The sequence below is a fragment of the Dendrobates tinctorius genome, unplaced genomic scaffold (assembly GCF_039654945.1).
Source record: "Dendrobates tinctorius isolate UK_male_01 unplaced genomic scaffold, ASM3965494v1 ptg000020l, whole genome shotgun sequence".
Lineage (NCBI taxonomy): Eukaryota > Metazoa > Chordata > Amphibia > Anura > Dendrobatidae > Dendrobates > Dendrobates tinctorius.
Genome location: NW_027361688.1, coordinates 24321175 through 24327248, shown reverse-complemented (window position 1 = coordinate 24327248; position 6074 = coordinate 24321175).

Genomic DNA, 6074 nt, shown 5'->3' with positions numbered 1-6074 from the left:
TTACTATGTTGGTATGTGTGGAGTAAACCAGTCACTGCTCATCACCTGCACAATAAAATCCCAACAATTAAACATGGTGGTGGCAGCATCATGCTGTGAGGGTGTTTTTTAGCTGCAAGGACAGGACGACTGGTTGCAATTGAAGGAAACATGCATGCGGCCAAGTACAGAGTAATCCTGAATGAAAACCTCTTCCAGAGTGCTCTGGACCTCAGACTTGGCCGAAGGTTCACCTTCCAACAAGAAAATAAAGCTAAGCACACAGCTAAAATAACAAAGGAGAGGCTTCAGAGCAACTCTGTGACCATACTTGACTGGCCCAGCCAGAGCCCTGACCTAAACCCAATTGAGCATCTCTGGAGAGACCTGAAAATGGCTGTCCACCAACGTTCACCATCCAACCTGACAGAACTGGAGAGGATCTGCAAGGAAGAATGGCAGAGGATCCCGAAATCCAGGTGTGAAAAACTTGTTGCATCATTCCCAAGAAGACTCATGGCTGTACTAGCTCAAAAGGGTGCTTCTACTCAATACTGAGCAAAGGGTCTGAATACTTGTGACCATGTAATATTTCAGTTTTTCTTTTTTAATAAATTAGCAAAAATGTCTTCAATTCTGTTTTTCAGTCAAGATGGGGTGCAGAGTGTACATTAACAAGAAAAAAAATAAACTGTCACTGTTCATGAGCTGCCTGCAATGGGCACACTTACGTCAGCCGCCGGCTTCTGTTTGGTCGGCGGCCGTTATAACACGATTGAGACAGATCTTTTCTTCTATGGATGCTGAATGATGTGAGGGCCAGGATATGGGACATATGGGGGACATATGGGGACTGGGATGAACAAGGGACATATTAGGGCCAGGATGGACAAGGGACATATGCACACTGATGCATATGGGACACTTTATTACCTGTACACTGTACACTGACACTATATACAGAGCTCCTGTGTGTAATGTCACTGGTGGTAATAACAGGGTTGTTAGTATTGTGGTTTTTATTTCTGATCTGTATTGTAGTATACGATCACTATTTGGTGGTAATATGTGATCTGGACATGGTGCGGTGGTATTTGTTCTTTGTATGTGGTATTATTCACTCGCTATGTGGTAGTGATATGTGGTCCAGTCATCATGTGGTGGTATTACTCCCTTGTACAGTGTGTATTATTATTTGGTCACTGTGTTGGCTATGGTCTGGAGTTATTTCTCCCTTGTACACTAACACTATACACTGTGTACTATATACAAAGCTCCTGTGTATAATGGCACTTAAGTTAATATTAGTATTGTTTTTTTTTAATGATCAGTATTGTAGTATTTGGTCACTATGTGGTGGTAATTATGTGGTCTGTTCATGGTGTGGTGGTATTTGTCCCTTGTATGTGATATTATTTGGTCACTATGTGATGAAACGTGATCTGGTCATGGTGTGTCGGTATTTGTTCCTTGAATGTAGTATTATTCGGTCACTATGTGGTGGTAATATGTGGTCTGGTCACAGGTGTGGAGGTATTTATCCCCTGTATGTAATATTATTGATCTTGGTACAGTGTATTGTATTGTGTATGTTGGTCTATTGTTCTCTATTATATTAATTATGAGAATATTCTTTATTTCCATTAGAGATTAAACACTTGAGACACAGCTGCAGAAATTCACTTACAGTGGTTCTACGGTAAATTCAAGTTATCACCTCTCCACAGGATTGATGGGGGTCTGATTGCTGGGACCTGCCCCGATCGGCAGAATGTGAAGCTTTTATTCCCATTAGACTGGAGTGGCATGTGTGAATTGACCACTGATCCATTCATTCCCTCAGTGTCTGCAAGCACTGGGATTGTTTTTTTCTTGAAGCCCCAAAGAGAATGAATGACCCTGCGGTCAGACATCCCACCTGCCACTGCATTTTAAAATGGGGATAAAAATGCCCTTTCAGGGATAAAACCTCCCCACCTTCTGAGCAGTGCAGTTTCCAATGGTCAGACTCCACCATTCACCTATCCTGTGGAGCCCATGTATCGGTGAAAACTTATTTTAACCAAGAATTTTACATCCACTACTTAAAAAAACATCCCTCGACCAAAACTGTGCCGCTAACTATAGACCTGTCTCTAATCTTCCCTTCATCTCTAAACTCCTGGAATGCCTGGTCCACTCCCGCCTTATCCACTATCTCTTTGATAACTCTCTTCTCGATCCTCTCCCATCCGGTTTCCACTCTTTACACTCTACTGAAACTGCCCTCACTAAAGTCTCTAATGATCTACTAACAGCTAAATCAAATGGTCATTACTCCATGCTAATTCTCTTGGATCTCTCTGCAGCATTCGACACTGTTGATCATCAGCTCCTCTTCACTATGCTCCGTTCCATTGGCCTCAAGGACACCGTTCTCTCCTGGTTCTCCTCGTATCTCTCTGACCGCTCCTCTACTGTATCTTTTGCCGATTCCTCCTCCTCTCACCTTCCCCTTACTGCTGGGGTTCCTCAAGGATCAGTCCTAGGCCCCCTCCTCTTCTCTTTGTACACTGCCCCTATTGGTCAAACTGTCAGTAGATTTGGTTTCCAGTACCATCTCTATGCTGACGACACCCAATAATACACTTCTTCTCCTGACATCACGCCAACCTTATTAGAAAACACCGGCGATTGTCTAAACGCTGTGTCTAATATCATGTCCTCACTATATCTGAAACTGAACCTGTCAAAGACTGAACTCCTTGTGTTTCCTCCCGCTACTAATGTACCTATACCCGACATTGCCATTTCCATGTGTGGTTCCACTATTACTCCCCAGCAACATGCCCGCTGTCTTGGGGTCATACTTGACTCCGAGCTTTCCTTTGCCCCCCACATTCAATCACTGGCTCGCTCTTGTCATCTGCACATCAAAAACATTTCTAGAATTCGACCTTTTCTTACTTTTGACTCCTCAAAACTCTTACTGTTTCTCTTATTCATTCTCGTCTGGACTATTGTAACTCTCTTCTAATCGGTCTCCCTCTTACCAAACTCTCCCCTCTCCAATCTGTCTTGAATGCTGCAGCCAGGATCATATTCCTCACCAATCGTTACACCGATGCCTCTACCTTGTGCCAGTCATTACACTGGCTACCCATCCACTCCAGAATTCAGTATAAACTTATTACCCTCACCCACAAAGCACTCCATGGCTCAGCACCACCTTACATCTCCTCCCTGGTTTCAGTATACCACCCTACCCGCGCCCTCCGTTCTGCTGATGACCTGAGGTTAGCATCCTCAATAGTCAGAACCTCCCACTCCCGTCTCCAAGACTTTACACGTGCTGCGCCAATTCTTTGGAATGCACTTCCCAGGTCAATACGATTAGTCCCCAATCCCCACAATTTTAAGCATGCCCTGAAAACGCATTTATTCAGACTGCTCTACCGCCTCAAAACATTAACCTAATCTATCCCTGGGTGGCACAGTCAAAAGTTTTACCATAACCAGGTTCCCAGCATCATGTTCCCACATGCTTTATGCATCCATTAGCCCTCTGTGTCTGTACTGTTTCACACTTAACATTATGGCTGGTCCAAGCAATCAGGGCAACTGTTACCACCCACCTTTCGTGTCTCCCTCTTTTCTCATAGACTGTAAGCTTGCGAGCAGGGCCCTCACTCCTCTTGGTATTTGTTATAATCTATGTGATTATTGTTATGCTGTAATGTCTATTGTCTGTACAAATCCCCTCTGAAATGTAAAGTGCTGCGGAATATGTCAGCGCTATAGAAATAAAATGTATTATTATTTATTATTATCCCAGTTATGGAGGCGCACGGTAGATGTGCAGGAGCCTACTTTGTTTAGCAGTGGATGCTTCACTGTACTGTAACAGGGATAATGGCTAACAGATATTTGCATATAGCTGTAGGGTGGGCCACTAGAGACAACTACCCCTGTAGGCACTAGAAACCTCAGTTAATCAATTAGTTTGAAGAGGAGACAGAATATGGACGACTTTGTAGGTCAATGTCAGTAGTTTGAACTTGATATGTTGGGGAATTGGGAGCCAGTGAAGAAATTTGCAGAGGAGAGAAGTGGAGAAGGAGCAAGGAGAAAGGTGGATTTTTCTTAAAGGTGTTGTCTGGTCAAAACCGATAAGTCTGCAGTCACTCTGTGTGCCTGCAGACTTATTAATCCCCCCAGCGCACTGACTGTCCACTGCAAGGTTTTGTCGGATTCCGACCTGGGACTGGAGGGTGTGTTTGAGTTATACATACATACCCTCCGGTCCTGGGTCTGAAACTGGCGAATCAGTGCAGCGCACAGTGTGTGCGCGAAGAGGATTCATAAGTCTACATTCACACAGAGCATCAGCAGACTTATCGGTTTTGACCAGATAACACCTTTAAGAATGGACTAGAGAGTTGCAAGAGTGTTAGCAGGGCGCCACAGAGGAGGATATTGCAGTAGTCGAGGTGGGAGATAATGAAATGCAGTAGCATGCCTTCTATATGTGAGTATGTGAGTGATGAGTATGCAGCATGTGTAAGAAAGTGGACAAGAGAGATGAGTATAGTTGATGCCTAGCTGAGTAAAGCAAGTGAACAAAGCCATCTTCTGGCCAAAGGCAAAAGTGAAAGGAAAAACTATAGTAGTAGGAACTTAATAGAGGGAATTTATTTTGACAGGAAGAGTTTGAGGAAGACACCAGGTCAGGTGACATCTTTGATGCAGTTACTAATTCTAAGAGGCCTAGCTGGGCCAAGAAGAGGCAGTTGGCACCAGAACCGGTGGGGACGCTAGGTGGGCTTACAGCCACCATCACCACATAAGGGTCAGAGAAAGAACAGATGCCGGAGAAGTCCTGAGCCGTGAGAAAGATTTATTCCCCGTGCCAGTAGTAGATCCGTAAGCAGCACCAGTAGAAGTCCGTAAACAGCGCCAGTAGAAGATCCATAAGCAGCACCAGTAGAAGTCTGTAAGCAGCACCAGTAGAAGTCCGTAAACAGCGCCAGTAGAAGATCCATAAGCAGCACCAGTAGAAGTCCATAAACAGCGCAAGTAGAAGTCCATAAACAGCGCCATTAGATTTGTAAGCAGAGCAAGTAGAATATCCATAAGCAGTGCCAGTAGAAGAGCTGTAAGCATCGCCAGTAGAAGATCCATATGCAGTGCCAGTAGAAGACCGTGACCAGATCCGAATCAGGCTCTGCAGACGATAAGGCTGTAGCAGAGGACCGTTCCTGTGGACCGTTACTTCCAGCGCATACGTACAGTACAGGGTGATGGTTGGGGCCGTGCTTCAGGGAACGGAGACAACCAGTATGACGAGCACACTGTATACCAAGTGACTTACATACAGTATCTAGGACTTGCAGCCTAGTGGGAAATAGCGGTGACCGCCCGCTAGGGCCAGTGTAAGGATCAGAGGTGTTTACAGAGACTACAACAGGCACGGGCCTAGTACTGAGAGTGACGCCCGTATGATTAAGACATAAAGGCATTAACAGTCATTTAACTGCTAGATAACAAAAATGGTGTATATAATAGAATGATGCACAGATATGGTATTTAGTCGCATTTCTGTGTCATATTATGCTGTACTGACCCTGTTATTGTAACCCACCAGATAGCGAGCGCCATGTGTTCTATGTGTGAGTGACTATTAAAGGCACAGACACCTTTCTGGAGCAGGGCACCTCCCCTGCTTATTCTCCATAGAGGGAACACTTTTTGGATAATTTGTGTTGTTTCGCACTACAATAGAGCCCTGTATGCAGGACGGAAAGGTTTATTGTGAAATAATTAAATGTAATTTATTTAGAGATAATAACTCACCTGTGTTACACATCAGCTCCCATGATGCCCAGATTGCTGCAGGCTACCATCTATAAATCTAGCAGGTTCCATCATGATCTAACAATTATGGGTTATGTATTATTCATAAACATCTGCAATATGCTCATAAATAAGTGACCCTTTACCTGGATCCTGTAATATCCAGCAGAGGTGGAATTTATATATATTTACATAAGGTTATGTGCACAATGAATCTTTTGGATGACTTTTCGAAGCAAAAACTCAAAGATTTTGAGAAGTTT